Source organism: Marmota flaviventris, chromosome 6 (assembly GCF_047511675.1).
Source record: "Marmota flaviventris isolate mMarFla1 chromosome 6, mMarFla1.hap1, whole genome shotgun sequence".
NCBI classification, from domain to species: Eukaryota; Metazoa; Chordata; class Mammalia; order Rodentia; family Sciuridae; genus Marmota; species Marmota flaviventris.
Genome location: NC_092503.1, coordinates 60221756 through 60246189, shown reverse-complemented (window position 1 = coordinate 60246189; position 24434 = coordinate 60221756).

The window sequence follows — 24434 nt, the reverse complement described above, 5'->3', positions numbered from 1 at the left end:
AATTTGGAGGAGAAATAATATTTCCTTCAGTATTTCAGTAAATATTCATGAAACACTTAAGAATCTGTATGGAAGAGAAGGAGTCCTGATTGATACTAAAACTATTAAAAATAATTTGAAATAGATTATAGACCTTAATAAAAATTATAATGCTTCTAGGAGTATACATTTTAAAGTGCCTTGGAGACATTTCTTGAAGTAGACAAAATTCATGTAATAGACATAAAATGCTTATAAAAAATAAGAAATTATGCACTTGTGATGAACTGCATTTCTTTCATAAGAAATATACCACTACGAGAACACAAAAGCCATTTAATAGGAAATGATTAAATAATAAATATATCTGAAATAAAATATGTACTTCATACAAATAATTCTCACAAATAAATAAGAAAACATATAAAACATAAAATAGGGACAAATTTACATATATACTTCACATATGAGAATTTTCAAGTGACCAGTGAGAGTTAAGAATTTCTCAGCAAGGCATGAATTTAATAATGTGGGGCACTGGGTTCTATCCTTAGCACCACATAAAAATAAAAATAAAGGTATTGTGTTCACTTACCACTAAAATTATATATATAATTTTATATATGAATTCATATATATATATGAATGCAGTATTGAAAGCAGAAATAGATGTTTCATCACAGTGTCAAGTACATGATACATGGTAGTGATGTCAGAACTGGAGTGAAGCTATTGGTATAATTGAAATTGATTTGACATTTTTAAAGCCAATAATAATGGTTGTGATTTCTCTGTAAGAAGTAGAGAAATAGATGATTTTCTAAGTACTTTATATATTTTGTATTTTGTTTTGCTTAAACTTTAAGGGATCAGTATTAAAATCATAAAGCTTACTTTTTTTGTAAAGAAAAAATAACTTGTGTCAGAATAAGCAAGACATTTAAAATGTTTTTGTAAAATATAAATTAGAAAAAAGAATGTAAACTGACTCATGGGAACTAAAGAAGTTAAAATCTAAGGATCAATATGGGAAGACTAACATGGGAATCAGGTTACCTATAGAACACTGAAACATTTTGAATTTGAAGAAAACAAAATATTATCTACTGAGCAATTGGATACCTAAACCTCCATTTTCTCCATAGAAGATAGAGAGGCTTACTTTCAGGATAAATTTAACATGAAGTCTCCAGATGTTCCCAGGTCACCAAATTTGTGTTAGGCATGTGATGTGCAGATTAAGGCAATAGTTAATGATATTATAAAATAAATTAGAGACATATTTGTATCCTTTTTCTTACATTACTCTTGTAATTAAACAGAAAAGCATATAACCTATTTTCTCTATCCTCCAAAACTTGCAGAATCTTATCTACTTAAAGAAAAGATCATATCTGGGACATGTGAATCTGTAAGGAAGGATGAATCACACTTAAAACCCATGGAAAATCACTGGTTGGCATATCCTTCACATACTCTTCCACATACACAGAGCTCCCAACCACCTTTATGGTGAACACAATATTACAATATAATTTGGCCAATATCACTCCCCAGCACTTCCTCCTGCCCCACCCCACCCAGGATATTTTCAATAAGAAAAATGTTTCTATATATCAAAGGTGATATTGACCCCATCATATTTTTTTAATCTTATTGTTTTATGTTTAAATAATCACTAGTCACTTAGAAAGGTACAAGAAATATTGAGATAAAACTTAAAAAATTGGAGGTTATAGAGTTTCATATATTGAAAGATTAGAGTTAAAAAAATCATCATATTTGAAATATGTCAATTATCCAATGATTTGATGTATTCATAGTAATTTTAATAGATGTCTCTCTGTACCTTCTCTTCCAAATTGAAGAACCCTTATGATAATATTGAGTCCATCTGAATAATTAAAGAAAATCTCCCTATGTAATATCAACTAATTAGCAACCTTTATTCCATCTTCACTATGGTATATTCATACATATCAATAGCATGCAGCAATCAAAAAGGGTGAACTACATGAAATAACAACATTATTAATTAGAACAAATATAAAAATGAGCAACAGATTCCATGTAATGAGTATATACTATATGATTCCATTTAGATAAATGAGTTACAAAATTGTCAAAACAAATTAAATTAATAGAAATTCAAAATATTAGTTACTTTGGGCAGAAGTATTACATGGAAGTCAGAAAGAAAGAGACTTGAAATTCTCAGTAATATTCTAGATCAAGTAGAAGTTCTAAAATCAGTTAATATTCAAATAGCTCAAAATTTAAATATTCATTGGACAGTTCACTTGAAATTTCTGAAATTTAGTATGTATATGTTACATATTATACTTCCAAATAATTTCAAACTATTCCAAGCCATCTATAAAAGGTAAAAGACTAGGCTTTTTGAGTTTTTCAGGAAAGCTTTTAGACAGCAAGTAAGAGTCTTAAAACATGCATAAATATAAAAATATTCAAAAACAGCTTGATGACTAAATCGTTTTACTTTTAAATTCTGCAAACTGCTGTATTTTTAAAGTTAAATATAAATTTGATTTACAGTAAACTTTCTGTTTTCATTGATACGTATATGTGTTCAGTAGATATATTAATTATTTCTTTGCTGCTATAAAAGATCATCATGTTTAGTAACAATTTTTTTTTCTAACTTTCTGTTTTGCAGATCAAAAGTGTTATGTGAGTCTGTCTCACTGAGTTAAAACAAGATATTAGCAAGGCTGCATTTGATTCCTCACCTTTCCCAGCTTTCAGACTCTGCCTGTATTCCAGGGACTTCTGATTCTTCCCCATCTTCAAAGCTAGTGGTATCTAGTGGAATCTTCCTCACATTGTGTCACTCTCATCAGGAAACTTCTGTCTTCCTTTTTCTCATTCTAAACCTTGTGATTGCACTGAATCCACCCAGCAAATCCAGCATAATCTCTGGATGTTAAAATCAGCTGATGATGATCACTAATTCCATCTGCTGCCTTCATCTTCCTTCATCATGGGAGGTAACATAGTCACAGTTTCCAGGGTAAGGATGAGGACATCTGTGGGAAGTTATTTTTTTGTCTACTATAGCAGGTATGTAGGGTTTCACTTTGAAAATTAAGTCTACAATGTAAAAGATGTAACATGTCATAGGTTATTCACAAAATCTAATTTATATTGTTAACCCTTATTGCTCTCTACAGTTAAGCTGATTTATTAGTCCATGCATGTGGAAAACAAATTACTGTATACAATTTTATTATGTACCACCTTGACTTTTTAACATAAAAATATTTAAACACCCTGAGTAAAAGAATAAAAGATCTTAACATATCTGTCCAGGAATGCTAATGTTGACCTTTATATTTCTGCTTCTATGTTTATTAAATTTTCCCTTGATATTTAACTCTGTTTTTCCAATCTTGCTAATTTCCATCTAATAGTTCATATATATTATTATTTAGAAATTACCATTGTTATCATAAGAATATGATCATTATGTCAAAGGTCTTTGATTTCAATATAAAAATAGAATCAATTGTTTATATAAATCTCTATTAATAGGGTGTTTTAATCCTAGATAATATTATTCAGGAGTTCTCAGAATACAAATGTTTTCTGAAGATCACATAAAAGTATTCATTTATTGGAAATAAGATAGTAGCCACAGTGACATTTAACTTTTATTTCTAATTTTAGTGGATTTTTTAACTCAGTTTGGAGGAAGGATTGACTACAGCTTCTCAATGAAAAGAATTATTGAAGATGAGACGAAGAGAGTTAAATTAGAGAGTCCTCCAATTTAGAAAATCCTATAATAAAGAATTATATAATTATCATGGAATTATTATTACCCAAAGAAGTATGTTATCATGTTAGTGTAGGCAACACTGAAGAGCACCACATGAACCTGATTCACAGACATAGTTATGATTATTTGCAAATGATAAGTGAACACTGCAGTTTGCTAAATAGCACTTGAGATTTGAGAAAAAATAATTTATATTTTGTAATATGTTTTATCCCATTTATATTGAATATATATGAGTGTGTATATATCTCTCATAAATATCTGATAGATATTTCACATATATATGATGGAACAATAAATGGGGTGTCAGACACAGGATAGTTATAGCAGAAGTTTTATATCCTTTATTTATTTTAATATGGTTTTCTTTTTGTTGTAGTGCAAATAAAAATCTTATATTTTATGTTTTCAATATTTAAAATTTTAATATTTACCTAAGCAAACACATAATATATAGACTTTACTGTCACATGATACTTTACAGAGTCTGTCTTCTTGTAAGTTTAAATATGGTCTTTGTGAAGTGGATTTTATTGGACTATTAACAGAAGTTAAAGAATCTATTTAGGGATGCCTGTATACTATCTCTGTTCTTCAAACCCTTTCTTCTTATGTCCAGAGAAAAAATATTTTCCCACATTTTTTTCTCATAATAAATGTTAGCTATAACAATGTTAATCATTGTTAACATTTAATTAAAAATTAATATGTAGCTGGGCATGATGGTGCTGTAATCCCAGCAGCAGGGGAAGTTGAGGCAGGAAGATCAGGAGCTCAAAGCCAGCCTCAACAAAAGTGAGGCACTGAGCAACTCAGTGAGACCCTGTCTCTAACAAAAATAAAAATAGGGCTTGAGATATGTCTTTGTGGTTGAGTGCCCTTGAGTACAATCCCCAGTACCCCCCCAAAAAACGTAATAATGTAGATTGTTAATATCAGTTATTTCTGAAGGCTGATTAAAGGGAAGGAAATAACATAATCAGAAATCATCTTTTCCGGAGTGTAGAGGAAATGAGCCATGCTTAGGAAAGTACCATCAACAGCTGTATAACCTTATGTATACCTTGGGAAGCTAGGGACATGTATCTATGGCAGGGAAAAAAATGTGTTATATCTTGCCAGGTGGATCAATTTCCATGCAGCAGGATCATGTCCTGAAAATCTATTTTCATCTCTATCACTGTTCCCTTACTGCTGAAGATCACATAATCACCCCCAAGAATGATATTCTTGTAAATCTTCAATAGCTTAGAGATTCTAGTCATAGTATGGTGTGTAAATAAGTATGGATTATAAACATAGGCATATTCATTATATTCATTTATTTACCCAAATTCTTAAATGAGTCCTTCCTTTCTTCTGGTTTGAAAATGAGTGATAAGAGATCTCTGTGTATATTAGAAAATGTGGAATATGATGTATTATAGGTCAAAAATCTCTAATTTAACTTAAACAATAGTTTAACATTTCAGGAAATGCTCAAGAAAACATTATTTATTTTGCCATCTTTACTTTTCCATACTCATGCAGCAAATATGCACTCCACTTTTCAAGTACACATTCAATGCTGCCTTTCATTTGACACTTTCCATGCATGTTGAATGTTTATCCAAGCATTATATTTTAAAATACCCTTATAAATCTTCAAATAACTTTTCCAGTTACATTGACCATAATCAACACTTGTTAATATGTTTCATGCATGCACTTGAAATATTTTGAGTTTTCATTGGAATGACAGATACATCCATCCTTCCTCCATTCTTCCATGAAACACTTATTGAACACCCATAATGTTTCAGACACTATCATAATTTAGAGTGGTGCCACATTGAGCAATACAGAAACTGGCCCTATTTTTTACAATTTTTAAATTCTTATGGGTGATTTAAATAGTGTTTACTAAATGTTAATAATTGTCACTGGGGAAATAAAGGAATTTCAAAAATCTATGTGGTCTATGGAAATGATTGATATGTTTTTCGAATTGTTATGTTTTTATGGTACTCCAGATGGATTTCTTTGATAAGGAGACATGAATAGAGTTTTGACAGAAGGGAGAAAATAACTTATGTGACTACTGGGTGAGTGTATTCCACGAAGGGAGAAAGGCAAAAGGTGAATACCCACAAGGAAGAGGGTGCTGGCAAATTTTAGATCACTGACACAGTCACTGTGGGAAGTAGAATGAAGAGTAGATATTGATTCTTTTTTTTTTTTTAATTTTTTATTGTTGGCTGTTCAAAACATTACATAGTTCTTGATATATCATATTTCACAATTTGATTCAAGTGGGTTATGAGCTCCCATTTTTACCCCATATACAGATTGCAGAATCACATCAGTTGCACATCCATTAATTTACATATTGCCATACTAGTGTCTGTTGTATTCTGCTGCCTTTCCTATCCTCTACTATCCCCCTCCCCTCCCCTCCCCTCCCCTCTTCTCACTCTGCCCCCTCTACTGACATTCGTTTGTCCCCCTTGTATTATTTTTCCCCTTCCTCTCACTTCCTCTTGTATGTACTTTTGTATAACTCTGAGGGTCTCCTTCCATTTCCATGCATTTTCCCTTCTCTCTCCCTTTCCCTCCCACCTCTCATCCCTGTTTAATGTTAATCTTCTTCTCATGCTCTTCGACCCTACTCTGTTCTTAGTTACTCTCCTTATATCAAAGAAGACATTTGGCATTTGTTTTTTAGGGATTGGCTAGCTTCACTTAGCATAATCTGCTCTAATGCCATCCATTTCCCTGTAAATTCTATGATTTTGTCATTTTTTAATGCAGAGTAATACTCCATTGTGTATAAATGCCACATTTTTTTTATCCATTCATCCATTGAAGGGCATCTAGGTTGGTTCCACAGTCTAGCTATTGTGAATTGTGCTGCTATGAACATCGATGTAGCAGTGTCCCTGTAGCATGCTCTTTTTAGGTCTTTAGGGAATAGACCGAGAAGGGGAATAGCTGGGTCAAATGGTGGCTCCATTCCCAGCTTTCCAAGAAATCTCCATACTGCTTTCCAAATTGGCTGCACCAATTTGCAGTCCCACCAGCAATGTACAAGTGTACCCTTTTCCCCACATCCTCGCCAGCACTTTTTGTTGTTTGACTTCATAATGGCTGCCAATCTAACTGGAGTGAGATGGTATCTTAGGGTGGTTTTGATTTGCATTTCTCTGACTGCTAGAGATGGTGAGCATTTTTTCATGTACTTGTTGATTGATTGTATGTCCTCCTCTGAGAAGTGTCTGTTCAGGTCCTTGGCCCATTTGTTGATTGGGTTGTTTGTTCTCTTATTGTCTAATTTTTTGAGTTCTTTGTATACTCTGGATATTAGGGCTCTATCTGAAGTGTGAGTAGTAAAGATTTGTTCCCAGCATGTAGGCTCTCTATTTACCTCTCTTATTGTATCTTTTGCTGAGAAAAAACTTTTTAGTTTGAGTAAGTCCCATTTGTTGATTCTAGTTATTAACTTTTGTGCTATGGGTGTCCTATTGAGGAATTTGGAGCCCGACCCCACAGTATGTAGATCGTAGCCAACTTTTTCTTCTATCAGACGGCGTGTCTCTGATTTGATATCAAGCTCCTTGATCCATTTTGAATTAACTTTTGTGCATGGCGAGAGAAAGGGATTCAGTTTCATTTTGTTGCATATGGATTTCCAGTTTTCCCAGCACCATTTGTTGAAGATGCTATCCTTCCTCCATTGCATGCTTTTAGCCCCTTTATCAAATATAAGATAGTTGTAGTTTTGTGGATTGGTTTCTGTGTCCTCTATTCTGTACCATTGGTCCACCCGCCTGTTTTGGTACCAGTACCATGCTGTTTTTGTTACTATTGATCTGTAGTATAGTTTGAAGTCTGGTATCGCTATACCGCCTGATTCACACTTCCTGCTTAGCATTGTTTTTGCTATTCTGGGTCTTTTATTTTTCCATATGAATTTCATGATTGCTTTCTCTATTTCTACAAGAAATGCCGTTGGGATTTTGATTGGCATTGCATTAAACCTATAGAGAACTTTTGGTAATATCGCCATTTTGATGATGTTAGTTCTGCCTATCCATGAACAGGGTATATTTTTCCATCTTCTAAGATCTTCTTCTATTTCTCTCTTTAGGGTTCTGTAGTTTTCATTGTATAAGTCTTTCACCTCTTTTGTTAGGTTGATTCCCAAGTATTTTATTTTTTTTGAAGATATTGTGAATGGAGTGGTTGTCCTCATTTCCATTTCAGAGGATTTGTCGCTGATATACAGGAATGCCTTTGATTTATGCGTGTTGATTTTATATCCTGCCACTTTGCTGAATTCATTTATTAGCTCTAATAGTTTCTTTGTAGAGCCTTTTGGGTCTGCTAGGTATAGAATCATGTCATCTGCAAATAGTGATAATTTAAGTTCTTCTTTTCCTATTTTGATGCCTTTAATTTCTTTCGTCTGTCTAATTGCTCTGGCCAGTGTTTCGAGAACTATGTTGAACAGAAGTTGTGAGAGAGGGCATCCCTGTCTTGTTCCAGATTTTAGAGGGAATGCCTTCAATTTTTCTCCATTCAGAATGATGCTAGCCTGAGGCTTAGCATAGATTGCTTTTACAATATTGAGGTATGTTCCTGTTATCCCTAGTTTTTCTAGAGTTTTGAACATAAAGGGATGCTGTACTTTGTCGAATGCTTTTTCCGCATCTATCGAGATGATCATATGGTTCTTATTTTTAAGTCTATTGATGTGGTGAATAACATTTATTGATTTCCGTATATTGAACCAGCCTTGCATCCCAGGGATGAATCCTACTTGATCATGGTGCACAATTTTTTTGATATGTTTTTGTATCCGAGTGGCCAGAATTTTATTGAGGATTTTTGCATCTAGGTTCATTAGAGATATTGGTCTGTAGTTTTCTTTCTTTGAAGTGTCTTTGTCTGGTTTAGGTATCAGGGTGATGTTGGCCTCGTAGAATGAATTTGGAAGTTCTCCCTCTTTTTCTATTTCCCGAAGTAGCTTGAAAAGTATTGGTATTAGTTCCTCTTTAAAGGTTTTGTAAAACTCTGCTGTATACCCATCCGGTCCTGGGCTTTTCTTAGTTGGTAGTCTTTTGATGGTTTCTTCTATTTCCTCAATTGATATTGGTCTGTTTAGGTTGTCTATATCCTCCTGACTCAATCTGGGCAGATCATATGACTTAAGAAATTTATCTATGCCTTCACTATCTTCTAATTTATTGGAGTATAAGGATTCAAAATAATTTTTGATTATCTTCTGTATTTCTGAAGTGTCTGTTGTGATATTGCCTCTTTCATCCCGTATGTTAGTGATTTGAGTTCTCTCTCTTCTTCTCTTCGCTAGCATGGCTAAGGGTCTGTCGATTTTGTTTATTTTTTCAAAGAACCAACTTTTAGTTATGTCAATTTTTTCAATTGTTTCTTTTGTTTCGATTTCATTAATTTCAGCTCTGATTTTAATTATTTCTTGCCTTCTACTTCTTTTGCTGTTGTTTTGCTCTTCTTTTTCTAGGATTTTGAGATGAAGTATGAGATCATTTATTTGTTGGTTTTTTCTTTTTTTAAGGAATGAACTCCAAGCAATGAATTTTCCTCTTAGAACTGCTTTCAATGTGTCCCATAGATTCCGATATGTTGTGTCTGTGTTTTCATTAATCTCTAAGAATTTTTTAATTTCCTCCTTGATGTCTTCTATAACCCATTGATCATTCAGTAACCTATTGTTCATTCTCCAAGTGATGTATGCTTTTTCCTTCCTTCTTTTATCGTTGATTTTCAGTTCCATTCCATTATGATCAGATAGGATGCATGGTATTATCTCTACTCCTTTATATTGTCTAAGAGTTTCCCTGTGACATAATATATGATCTATTTTTGAGAAGGATCCATGTGCTGCTGAGAAAAAAGTGTAACTGCTTGATGTTGGGTGGTATATTCTATATATGTCAATTAAGTCTAGGTTATTAATTGTGTTATTGAGTTCTATAGTTTCCTTATTCAACTTTTGTTTGGAAGATCTGTCCAGTGGTGATAGAGGTGTGTTGAAGTCTCCCATGATTATTGTATGGTGGTCTATTAGACTCTTGAACTTGAGAAGAGTTTGTTTGATGAACATAGCTGCACCATTGTTTGGGGCATATATATTTATGATTGTTATGTCTTGTTGGTGTATGGTTCCCTTGAGCAGTATGTAGTGTCTCTCTATATCCCTTTTGATTAACTTGGGCTTGAAATCTATTTTATTTGATATGAGTATGGATACTCCTGCTTGTTTCCGAAGTCCATATGAGTGATATGATTTTTCCCAACCTTTCACCTTCAGCCTATGTATGTCTTTTCCTATCAAATGCGTCTCCTGTAGGCAGCATATTGTTGGGTCTTGTTTTGTGATCCATTCTACTAGCCTGTGTCTCTTGATTGGTGAGTTTAAGCCATTAACATTTAGGGTTATTATTGAGATATGGGTTGTTGTTCCAGCCATATTTTTTTATTTATGTTACTAAACATGGTTTGTTTTCCTCTTTGATTAATTTCCCCCCTTTAGTGTCCTACCTCCCACTGTTGGTTTTCATTGTTATTTTCCATTTCCTCTTCCTGTAATATTTTGCCAAGGATGTTTTGAAGAGATGGTTTTCTAGCTGTAAATTCTTTTAACTTTTGTTTATCGTGGAAGGTTTTAATTTCATCTTCCATCCTGAAGCTTAATTTCGCTGGAAACACAATTCTTGGTTGGAACCCATTTTCTTTCAGTGTTTGAAATATGTTATTCCAGGATCTTCTAGCTTTCAGAGTCTGTGTTGAAAGATCAGCTGTTATCCTGATTGGCTTACCCCTAAATGTGATCTGCTTCCTTTCTCTTGTAGCTTTTAAAATTCTCTCCTTATTCTGTATGTTGGGCATCTTCATTATAATGTGTCTAGGTGTGGGTCTCTTATGATTTTGCACATTCGGCATCCTGTAGGCTTCTAGGATTTGGGGTTCTGTCTCATTCTTCAAGTCTGGGAAGTTTTCTCGAATTATTTCATTGAATAGATTGCTCATTCCTTTTGTCCCTTCCTGTATCCCAATGACTCTTAAATTTGGTCTCTTGATGTTATCCCATATTTCTTGGATGTTCTGCTCATGGTTTCTTAACAGTCTTGCTGAGCTGTCTATGTTCTTTTCAAGTTGAAATACTTTATCTTCATTGTCTGATGTTCTGTCTTCTAAGTGTTCTACTCTGCTGGTAGTATTCTCAATTGAGTTTTTAAGTTGGCTTATTGCTTCCTGCATTTCTAGGATTTCTGTTTGTTTGTTTTTTATAACCTCTATTTCCCTGTATAGTTGATCTTTTGCTTCTTGGATTTGTTTATGTAATTCATTGTTGAAGTGATCTTTCATTGTCTGATTTTGCTGTCTGATGTCTTCCTTGAGACTCCAGATCATCTGAAGCATGTATATCCTGAATTCTTTATCTGACATTCCATCTGCTGCAGCTATTACCTCTTCTAACGTTGAGTTTACCTGCATTGCTTGTGGTCCTTTCTTTCCTTGTCTCTTCATACTGTTCACGTTCCTTTCTACTTGGTGAAACTGTTGTGCTATTGAATTTTCCCCCTATATATTTATATTGGTCTTGTATAGTTGCAAAGTCTCCCTCGCAGGCGCGGGCGGCAGCTCTGCCCCTCCTCCAATTGGGGCAATGTGCCTACCACGCCGGGAGGCCGCTGGGCCTGCTCTGCCGGTCGGTAGCAGGTCCGCCGACCTTGCAGGCGCAGGCGGCGGCTCTGTCCCTCTGCGGGCCGCTAGGCTTGTTCTGTTGGTGGTCGCAGTTCTGCCTACTTTGCAGGCGCAGGCAGCGGCTCTGCCCCTCTGCAGGCCTCTGGGGCTGTACTGCCAGTGGGTCGCAGGTCTGCCTACCTTGCAGGCACGGGGGGGGGGGGCGGCTCTACCCTTCCTCAGGCCACTGGGCCTGTTCTGTCTCTCGGTTGCAGGTCTGGCCTGTTCTGATGGTGGTCACAGTTCCGTCTACCTTGCAGGCGCGGGGGGTGTGGGGCGGCTCTGCCCCTCAGCAGGCCGCTGGGCCTGCTCTGTGCGTGGTCACAGTTCCCTCTACTTTGCCGGTGCAGGGGGAGGGGGCGGCTCTGCCTCTCAGCAGGCCGCTGCTCCTCTTCTGCCGGTGGGTCGCAGGCCCGCCTACCTTGCAGGAGTGATTGGAAGCTCTGTCCCGCCGCGGGCCACTCTAGATATTGATTCTTGAGTGAAGAGAGTTTGTGGTAAGCACCCCTATAAAATTTAAAAGTTGAAAGTTTTTTTTTTGTTTTTTTTTTTTCAACCATAAAAATAGAAACAGAAACCATTAAACAATGAGAAAACTATTTAGAGTCAAATTTAAAGATTAGTAGTTCAAAAATATAAGATATTTTACATATTATAAGGATCAATAAAAAATTCATAAATAAGTAGATTGTAGCAATTTCATGTAGCATATGATGTCCAAACTGGTTTAGTAGGCCATCAGATGAAATTAAAGGAATTGGCTAAGACAGAATAAAGAAACTGATTTATTCACTGAGTATATGACTCTGCATTTGGAAAATCTTAGAAGAATATTTTAAAAATATGTTAAAACTATCAATAACAAATATGTTTATCAAGATTGTAAAATACAAGTTTTTTCATTATTCAAAAACCTCAATTTCTTTGTTCCAGTGTTAGAAAAATTGGCAAATAATATGGGAAACATACAATTCAAATACTCAGAATATTATATATTTAGAGATAAATTTAACAAAATATGTGCCAGATTTATACATCAAAAACTGTTTTAACATATCTGTATAAAATTATAAAAAGAGTAGTAAATAAATGCATGGAGAGGGTTACTACCCTTATAGCTCTTCAAACTCAATATTATTATAATACCAGTTCTCCCTCAAATGTATCTACTTATTGAATATAATACAATTAAAAATTCCCGAAAATCTGTTTATTTTAGGAATCTACCACCTCATTCTAAAATTTGTATAGAAATGCCAGTAATTCAACACTACCGAAACACACAGAAACAAAATGAAAAAAAAAATCCACTTCTTAAAGAACAACTTTTGAAGAATCATAACTAATTTTGAAGAATCATAACTATAGAGATTGAAACAGAATGCTATGATATAAGGGGAATTATTCAAACCTTTGGGACAGATTAGAAAATAAGCAGATTTCTCTAGTTTATTTTCTATCTCAAGCAGAAACCATTTTGTCTATAACTATTAAAATAATAGTAGCTCTAGACTGACTTTCTTTCTTTCTTTTGGTCATCCTACATGAGATTTAGAAAGTTCCTATACATTCCTAGTTTGCTTAGATTTTGTCAAGAATGGGCATTAACTTAATCAAATTTTAGTTTATCTATTGACATAAGCATTTTCTTTTTCTTTTTTTTAACATGATGAATTACATTGGATTTCTAATGTAAAATCAAATTTGCTTTCCATGAAAAATTACACCTTATTATTTATTTTATAAATGGCTAGATATGATTTACTAATATATTTCTTTCTTGGTTAAAACTTACGAAAATTATTCTTTGGTAGTTTTCTTGTAACTTTTTTTGTCTGTTCAAGGTGATATTGGTTTCCTAATATGAACTAGAAGTGATACTTCTTAATTTTTCTGTGAGTTTCTGTATAATTATTATTTTTTCTTAAAAGGTTGATGCAATTTTTATCAGTGAAGACCATCATATTTGCATCATACTTTCTCTTTGGAAAGTCTTTAAATTATAAATTCAATTTAACAAATATAAAAATACCTAGATTCTTGTTTGCTCTTGCATTTTATTGGTAATATGCATATTTCAGGAAATATATCAGTATACTTTAGCCAAAATTTGACATATTTCTTTTTCTTTTTTTTAGTTTTATTGACTTTTTTAATACATGGTAGTGGAATGCATTACAGTTCTTACTACACATATAGTGTACAATTTTTCATATTTTTGTATATAGAGTATATTCGTGCCAATTCATGCCTTTATAAGTGTACTTTTTTACATTACAATTATTTTTACACATATATACCACAATTTTTTCATATCTGTTTATATATAAAATATATAGACACTCAATTTGAATCTTCATACAAGTACTTTGGATAATTATGTCCATCACATTCCATCACCCTTGCTAATCTCTTGCCCCCTCCCTTTTTCTCCCACCCCTCTTCCCTATTTAGAATTCATCTAATCCTCAGTGGTAGAGCTCTTGCCTAGCACATGCGAGGCCCTGGGTTCAATCCTCTCAGCACCACATAAAATAAATAAATAAATAAAATAAAGATATTGTGTCCAACTATAACTAAACAATAAATATTTAAAAAGACATATTTCTTTTTTCTAAAAGACCAAATATTAAATGTTTTAGGCTTTGTAGGCTTAAGTTCAACATCAAAATTACTAATCATATATATCCATAACAAGATACAAAATCAGTTTAAGAATAATAATGATAATAGTGCTTTTTATGGAAGCTCTGCTAATATAAATTGACAATAAGAAGAATTAAATTCTCTTCTGAAAATAAGAATTCGAGCCACGTATGGTGGCACAGGCCAGTATTCCCAGCAGCTCAGGAAGCTGAGGCAGGAGAATTGGGACTTCAAAGTCAGCTTCAGCAACTTGGTGAGGTACTAAGCAACTCTGTGAGACCCTGTCTCAAAATAAGATAAAAAAAGGGCTGTGGATGTGGCTCAGTGGTTGAGTGCCCCTGAATTCAATCTCTGTTTCAAAAAATAAAAATAAAAAATAAAAAGAACTCAATAAGTATCTGAGTCCTTATTAAATATTCAACTTGAAATGCTATAAAGTTACAGATATTTCACTGCCATTTGTGGTGCAGACAAGATTAATGCCTTATAATGAGAGCACTGTCTAATGTTTGCACAAATATCTATTCAACTCTACAAGTGTATCTTAAGAACTGATATATAAAATATGTAAATAAATTTTGTGGCTGGGTTACAATGAAACATAATCTACAAGCACTAAAATTCGAGTATTTATTTGTCTATTTATTTGTTTGTTTGTTTGTTTATTTATTTATTAAATTTAATTTTGGTACAGGGGATTGAACCCAGGGGCACTTACCCACTGAGCTACATCCTCAGCCCTTTTTTGTCTTTTACTTAGAGACAGGTTCTCACTGGGTTGCTTAGGACCTCCCTAAGTTGCTGAAACTGGTTTTAAACTTAGATCCTCCTGTGACACCCTCCTGAGATGCTGGGATTGCAATAGGCATGCAACATGGTGCCCGGCTAAAATTTTAATTTCATATAAATTCTACACATTAAATATCATTCTTCTATTTATTATTTTTTAAAATATATATTTCAAAAATGAGCCCATGATCAATACAAAGTTAGGCAGTGGGAAGATTTGGTTTATGAATTGTATTTTGCTTGTGTTTCTTCTAGTTAAAATTATTGCAATTAATGTGTGTCTAAGGCTGCCTTCTTAAGATTTTAACAACTGTAATTTCTTTTGTGATGATGAATCCTTCTTGTATAATTGAACTTACTGTATTCAAAACGTCAGGTGAAAGAATTTGCAATATTGCTGATTAATTTGGGTGAAACATAAATTTTTCATCAGTTTTAATTCATAAATCATTTTGTTATTTTGTCAAAGTAAAATAAACTTGTTCAATTTTGAACAAATGTTCTAAAATATTAAACAAAAATTGAACATTTTTTTAGTAAATCAATATTAAAAAAAACATGTTTCTAATAGTTATTACTTGGCATGGACAGAAACCACTGAGAATTAAACATAGCAAAAGAAATAGTCACAAATCAGGTGGCAAGAGATATCTTGTGCTACATAATGGAGGATTGAATGCAGAGATGAAAATATTTCAGAGTACTTTCAGGTAATCATATATATTAAAGTATATCTAAAGTATATCTAAAGTATATCTCTAATACTTTTGAAGGTTATGACAAAAAATGTAGAAAGATATCAAATTTGAATAGAAATTAAACTAGTATTCAATTATCTTACAACCTGTGAGATAGTAAAATTAATTTTACCTAGAAAATAAAAAGGGAAATTTTCACTAAATTTTTTATGATTTGTGATAAATGAATCAATTGAAAATTTTAAATCAAGTTCTATATAAAACTAAGTTAATAGCATTAAATGGACTAGTCATGTTCATTAACCTTTTACACTTGGTGGGTTATTATAACTTTTGCAAACTTAACATTTAAAAATCTGTAATATTTATTACATAAAAACATTTAATATTACATTTAAGAAAAATTATCAATTCCTCATGGAAATTGAAAGCTGTAAGTTATTTTTATTATCAATGTACTAATTTCTTCTAAATAAGTATAAAAACATTATATTATTTAAATATTTTATGATCTTCATAAAGATTATTGTTTTTAGTCCATAACCTTCACATGATAAGTTAACAGATAATGGGTCTTTTCAATTTAATAAGAACTCTAGTAAAACACAATTCTTTGAGAATAAATATGCATATGAAGATTCTGGATATGAACATTTAATGTTGGCTAAGAAGAATTTTCCAGATCTTGGGAATGAAATGAAAATATAAATTGGGTAGCTCTTAGAACTTCAAATATACAAGATCAAAAAAAAAAATTCTCCAAGACACGTTGTAATTAAAATGACTAATATACAGAACAAGGATAGAATTTTAAAAGCCACAAGAGAAAAATGACAGCTCACTTTTAGAAATAAGTCAATTAGACTTTTGGCTAATCTATCAGTCCAGACTGTAAAAGTCAGGCGGGCTTAGAGTAATATACATCAAGCCCTTAAAGATAATGTTTGCCAACTAAGTTTGCTATATTCAGCAAATCTATTCTTCAGAACACAAGATGAAATAAAACTTTTTTTTTGCAGAAATTAAAATAATTCATGACCACTAAACCAGATCAACAGAACATGTTTTTATTTCTGTGTATGTCCTTTATTTTTGTAAACAAATTTTTTACATATAATCTTCATTGCAGAGAACTTTTACCTCTTTGGTTAAATTGAATTCCATATATTTCATTTTATTTTTGTAATTACAGTAAATGGGATTTCTATTTTCAGATAATTTGCCATGGACATATAGTAATACTACTGACATTTGCATACTGATTTTGTATCCTGGACTTTTGCTGAATTCATTTATTAGTTCTGCTATTTTTTATGGAGTTTTTAGTAAATACATTTGCAAGATCTCATCATTTAAAAATAGTTTCAATCTGACTTTTTTTTCAATTTGTATGCCTTTCATTTCTTTCTCTTTTCTACTTCCTTTGGCTAGGCTGTCAGTGCTATATTGAATGAAAGTAGGCATCCTTATTTTGTTTTGGATCATAGTAATCTCTCAGTTGTTTCCCCATTACATATAATCTCAGCTTTTGGATTATTATGAATTGTCTTTATTATGTTATGTTCCTTCTATGCCTTATTTCCTTAGCATTTTTTTTTATTGGGAAGGTGCCTTTTCTGAATCTACTGAGGTGGTTATAATTTTTCCTTCTTTTTATTGATATGCTGCATTACATTTATTGATTTGCATATGCCAAACCATCTTTGCATCCAGGAGATGAATCCCACTTTATTATGGTGAATTACCTTTAAATGTGTTGGGATTACTTTTCTAGTATTTTCTAGAGAATGGTTACATATATCTTCATCAGGTTATGGATCTGCAGAGGGTTTTTTTCCTTTTTTTTTTCTTTCTTCTCTCTTCTGTTTTCCTCTTCTCTCTCTCTCTCTCTCTCTCTCTCTCTCTCTCTCTCTCTCTCTCTCTCTCTTTCTCTCTCCACCCCCCCCCCTTTCTGGTTTCAGTTTCAGTGTAATACTTACTCATAAAATTTGTTGAGAAAAATTTCTTACTCTTCCATTTTTGGTAAATTATTTAAGGAGAACAAGGTTTAAAAAATAACTAACTACACCTAAATTAGAACTAAGTAGTAAAGGCTTGGGTTTTGGACTTTATTTTAATGGAAGATTATTAATTTTTGATTAATTGCATTACTTGATGTTAGTCTGTTCAGGTTGGGCACTCTCTCTCTCTCTTGAAGATTGAGTTTTGAAAGATGGCTTCTGGATCCCATGAAAAATATACCTGAGTTGTAAAACTGGCAAGAGCCTAGAAGAATATTTACACCTGCAAAGGGTAGAGAAAAATTTGAGAAAAACAAGTTTTCTGCAGTAAATGTTCTAAGAAAAAGAAGTTCTAGAGTCTAATATTTTGACTAAATTTATAAAACGTTTAATCAAGCTGACATTAAGGTCATTTTTGCCAATATGTAGGGTGAAAGTCAAGAAAAAATAATCTGTTTTCAGTAATATTTTAATAAAGTCCTAATTGATTGTGTACTCAATTCTGTAAAGCATACTTGAACAATGAAAAATTTATAGCCAATAAGGAGAATGCTGATTCTTAGAATATTGTTGTTGTATTTGAACACAAATAGAGTGATAGTGAAAATTTCATTGAAAACAAAGATAAACTGAGGGCCTATATCGTCAGGTAAGTCTTCTGATGACTATGTAAATCTATGTAGAAGTCAGATTGCAAGGAAACATGAGATCTAGATTTCCATGACTTCATTGAATGAGTGAGAGTAGATGATATCAAAATGAAAAAGAAGAGAATGTTTTGAAAAATTCGAGGAAATTTCATGGCAAAAATACTTTAAAAAGGAATAGCACATGACAACATTAGAGTAGCTTGCCCCTTTTGAAATATATGGTAAGAGAAAGTAATGAAGAAACAGTACTTAAATATTATATAGGAGTCAGTCTTTCAGAAATAATTTTATTTAGAGAAAATTGATGGTGGAAAAAGAAAGAGAATTGGGATTTAGAGTAGTTGCTAAATACAAGGGCCAGTTTCAGAAGATAAGTAGAAAGTTTTGTGAAAGAGAATTGATAGCTGGGTCAATGACAACAAAATTAAGAGAATTATGAAGATAAACATGATGTTAGATCAAAGGTGAGGAAGGTTGGGTCCTAGGATGCTGAGGTTGAAAATCATGGTGATTTCACCAGTCTCTGGAAGAAGATGAACAATGAACCTGGATGATAGAAGGCTAGGCTCACTCAAGAGCAAGTGTGAATTTAGAGCTTAGAACAACATTTCACATACCCATGTAATAGGGAGCTGTAAGTACTTGTGGCTGAACTTATACTTATGTGTCCAGGATAGTAGATCTTTAATGTATAAAGTGAGTTTTTGATGTTTATAGTTCTTCTCTAAAGACATTTTATATGAGAGAAATAGAATCTACCTGATGTTTATGTTACTTAATTACGAGTTATTAGAAGTTTCTTTGAAATAGAAAACACCATTATTGTAGGCTTTCCAAGTCACCTGAAAATACTTTCATTGAAATGTTGTTTGAGTTTGCATAAATATGCCAGAATAATTGATCAAATTATTAAACTGAACTTTGTTTGTTTTTCCTATATATTTTCTTTCTGTTTTTTCTACCCTAGATTTATTTTCATCTGCCTCTGGGTTATTTGTTAAGACTAAAAACAGAAGCTTCTAAGGAGATTCCAATTTTTAAAATGACACTGAAGTTTTGATAGATATCCCATGTGTATTTGAAGAAATTGGGGATTACTCTTGGAGAATTGAAAAGTAAGGACTAAAGGATCTAAAAGATTTTGCAGATTCGATATTGGCCCAGGGTCAGTGGTTTTTTAGGACAGAAAGAATATGTGCCCTGATTCTTGCACTTATGTGGGAGATACATTCTGAAATTTTTGACAAGATTTTCTATCAAGGAGTCTGGCTTAGAAATAGCAAAGCCATGTGAAGTTCTTTTAGTTGCCTAATTTAAAGATATGTGGTTATGAACTAAATTCAGGGAATAAAAATTGAGATGTCTGTGGAAACAGGTGTAGATTGTCTCTCAGGTAGTTGAATATGTATACCTGGAGTTTATGAGATAATTCTGGGATGAATATTTAGAATTTTTTCACCATTTAGATAATGAAACAAGATAGAGATTTCATCTAAGGAAATGGTAAATAGGGAAGAGAGGGAATAATAGGGTGTTACACACAAGAATAACTGCTGGGTATGTAAGAAGATAAAGAGAAGCTTATTAAGTAAATTTAGAAGTGGCTAGAGAAGAAGATGAAAAACCAGAATGGTGCTACTGTAACACATACAGGAGAAAACATTGAGGGGAAAATAAAAATCAAAAGGTGAAGTGTGGTCTTGTGATAAAATATAAAAATGATAATTAATGTCATTCACTTTTACCATAAGTAGTTGATTATTTAAATGAAGATATTATTAAATGGGAAGTTGAAGGGAAGAAAGTGAAGTATGTGAGGAACTTATTAGAACTGTGAAAGTAGAAACCTCACATAAAGAAACTAATTTCTGAAAGGATGTCAAGATAGACTGGAACCTAGAGTTAGGCCCTGGAGGAGTAATTATCTATATAATAAGTTTTATATTGAAATGTTGATGTGAAGATCCAATAATAACTGAAACGTTGAAGAATGTGAGAGCTGGAATACTTTTTCAGGACATCTTGGCAGTGAAGTAGAAACCAGTATAGATTGTCTAATTTATACAGGGCACAGGTGGAAGTAAGGGCCAGGAAAGCAACAGGCTTCTATGTGTACACAGAAATACATGCCTGTTAGATTTTATTTTAGTAATCCAGGGATCATCTAGTCTAAGTGAGAGGAAACCCAGCATGTTGGGTGAATGAAGAAGGCTTGAAAGAGTCTTAGAATGATGGTGAATGTAATTAATTGGAAAAACAAAAATTGCCTGGTAACTCTCAAAGACTGGTGATTGGATTTTTCTGGTGCTAATAGTCCATTACATGTTCAAAGAAGATTGTTTGGTGGCCAGTTTCATCTGCATTTGTAAGGGAATAAAAATAACATACATTTTTGTTACTCTGAATTTGTTTATACACTGTAGTTGTGCATATAGACAAGGACTTGGGTGAATGATCCACATGAGAATAGCTGATATAGGAAAATAATACATGTCAGGGTATATTGGTTGAAAAGAGATAAGTTAGAACTGGATGTTTGAAATGGTTAAAGAGCACATGCAGAGAGAAAACTGAGGGGAGGAAGTGAAAAAACAGCATTATTGAAAGGATGTCAAGATAGACTGGAACCTAGATTAAGGCACAGGAGGACTAATTATATAATAATAATAGTTAGGATCTTAAGATTTCCAAATAAAAGATGCACTCAAATGTGTTTATTGAACATCTCCTCTTGATGAGAAATTGCTCCTATCATTGTGAAGGTGAAAATGATTTTCTGCTCTTTTGGAACTGAGATTCTAGTTTAGGTAGATAACAAAAAGACGAAAGACTAATTCAGTTTAATAGTCTGTATTGCAGAGGAGACAGAGTAAAAGATAAGGTTACTGAGCTCCTCAGCCTGGGAGGCTATTTACAGTTTCACAGACGTAGTGTCATGGCAAATATGTGCTGTTCAATTGGGAAAGTAATCATCAGTTTATAACACAGGAAGGTACTTCTATTGCTGAACAGAAGGGGAATTAATCCTTTCTGTTCATCACCACAGCATTGGCAGGGCACAGTAATTTAACCCAGGGCACAAAACTAAGTCAAAAGCTGCAGGCTCATAAAGATATAAAGGAAAGCCACTCTAAAGCTAACTGGTAGTAAGTGGACAGCTGTTTCATGATCCCATTGGAGACAGCCAATCTGATCACACTTTCATGGAATGAAATTGTATTTGTAATTTTGAGGATGTTTATTAAAGACTAAGAATACAGTTGATATACAAGAGGATGCCCCAATCTATATGTGCATGCTGCAAGGAAACATTAAGGAACAGAAGAAAGAGTAGGCCTAAGCTTAGAAAAGGTCTGAATGTAACTCAAATAGAAGAGATTTTTCTTTGGCAAAACTGAACTAAGAATTTTTGTAATCCCTACTTGAGAAGACAATTATAAAGTGTTTTAGAGCATGGAAGCTTTGGGTGATATGCTTTAGTTAATATTTTTATTTTTATGTCTGCATTATAAATTGTGTTATGATTCATGCTGCTATTGCATCTTTTATTCAGTCTCAAGTACTCTTTTTATTGGCTCTATAAGATCTCTATATATTTTTGCCATTGTTACTTAATAATATCTAAAAAGTGTCAACTGAGCTTGCTTTTAGTATCCACAATGGATATTTCCATAACTCTGACTATTCACAAATCATTACAAAACTTAGAAGGCTAAAGTGATCATTTTACATGCCTTCAAATTTTATGTCAGGAATTCAGACAGTCTAATGAGGTTTCCTGGTCTGTATCCCACAGTATCCTGGAGCACAAATTGAAGCATTGAAGCCTGAAAGCTGTGTTCTGCTGATGGCTTCTTCACTTCCCTTCATGTCTGCTCCTGGATAGAACATGCGTTCTTGTGTTCTTACTTAGTGCCGATTTGTATTTCCTTACAGCATTGTGAGTGATTTTTAGTGGTGTGTGGTTTCCAAATGTCCTGGGAAAGAAAGAAGGTGAGAGGGAAAGAGGAAGAGACAGAGAAGCAGAGGAAGAGTGGGAAAGAGGTCATGTCACTTTTTATGACCTAGACTAGGAAGTAATACAATGTCATTTCTATATATGCTTTGAGGCATACTTTTGTCCAGGTTCAAAAGAAGGACATGGGACAGATTCTGACTCATTACTGGAAAATCACAAACTAAAATATTTCTGTTGCCATTTATAAAAAATGTTACCTTACATAATGTGTAATATTAAGTGGTACTTTTCAGAGGATTTTTTTTAAAGTTTATTTCTTTTAGATCTTGCCATTGGTTACTTGTGCTTTGTCTTGTGAGGTAACACTGTGAAAATACATTAATTTTGTCTAATAATACTGAGTAATGTTTTGTAAAGTAAGTCTAGCTGAGTGGGATATTTAGAAGAAACTTGAAGTTTATCAGGATAAAAGAAAACAAATTTACCACTATGCACATATGTAAGAAAGTACTCGGTCTATTAGGAGACAATGGTTGTTCACTGTGAAAGCAGATGAGATTGGAAAGGTCACATACAGCTATATCCAACCACAACTCAAAATAACAATTTATAATTTCTATTTTAGTACACATATGCTATAATTCACATGTACATGCATTTTGGGTATATCCACAGGATACTCTGAAACCATTGCTTATTAAACTTTGTAGAATACAAACACATCACAATCAGTATAAAGTAGATGCTTCCAAACTGTTTTTTTCCCAGTCATTTATCTATTTTTGAGTATACCTTTTTAATCATAGATATTTAAGTAGTTTTTCCTTTAATACTATACAATGTAGCTAAGAAGTGTCTGTTCATCTGTTGGCCACACATGAGCTCTGGTTTTTTTTTACTAGTGTTTTCCTATAAGTGTTCTCATCAATGAAAGATGAATGAAAACTGAGTGCTTTTTCAGACCAAGACTTTAAAGTGAAAGTCTGTCTTTTCCTCACAATGCATGAAAATAATAACCAGAACATAATGTATAAGAGGCAACATGAAGAAAGGAATCCGGATCATTAAACCAAGACATAGAAGAGATCCACCTACTGGTCAATACCACCTAAATTAAACAGATATGTAAAAAATATTTTTTTGTATTATGTATACGCAAATACTTTTTTTTTTGAAACAGGATCTTACCATGTGTCCCAGTCTGATTTTTAATTCTTGGGCTTAATTGATGCTTTCATCACAGCCTTTCAAGTGAGTACTATAGGTACTCATTGCTGTGCTTGAGAATAAAGAACCAAAACATAGTGATCATTTCACTCTCTTGAATATTCCTGTGGAATTTTAAGCAAAAATAGGGAAAAAAATATTATGCATAAAGTAAACAAAGCAAAAAATTAAATTTGAATCAAAGACATATGCATGTGCATAGTAAACCAATTGTTCTTAAATGGATCATTCATACTCAGTTTATTTTTCTTCTTGTGGGTTTCCTCACCTGCTATTTCTTGTTTATCTTGCAGAAAAGGTATTTGTTTATAATAGAAAAATAGTCTACCAACTTGCAACTTGCAATGATTTCTAATGCTTATGATAAACTTAATAGATATTTTTATAAATTTAATGATTATTTATATAAAATAAACCTTTTAGTGTGCTTTCAAATAAATATTTGGTACTCAGATATTCTGAAAATAATGGGGCAGGGTAGTAAGCATTGGACTATATTCAAAGGCTATGAACACTAGGTTAAAATCTTGATCTAGTTCCTCTTTCAACCTTAAGCAAGTTGAAATCTCTGCCAAGTACTCATTCTTAAGTATAGGCTATCTCCTCTAAAATAGATAACTTTTAATAATATTGCTAGTACTACATTATGTGTTATAAAAATATTATAATGGGTACTAAAAGAAAATTGATTCGGAAAACAATTAACCCCCCAAAGCTAAAGATTTTTCTTTCTTAGAAGCTTTTAAAATCCTAATAAAATTTTGATTGTCCAAAGGCAAAAAATAGAAACTAGGGAACACTAAAGAGATGGGTTGCAAGGACTGCTGTGATGCGCTCACTAAATCAGTAGATTTTATTTATTTTATATTGTGTCTCATATGGCATTTTATTTTAATGAAGTTTAATGAAACTCACAACTAAAAA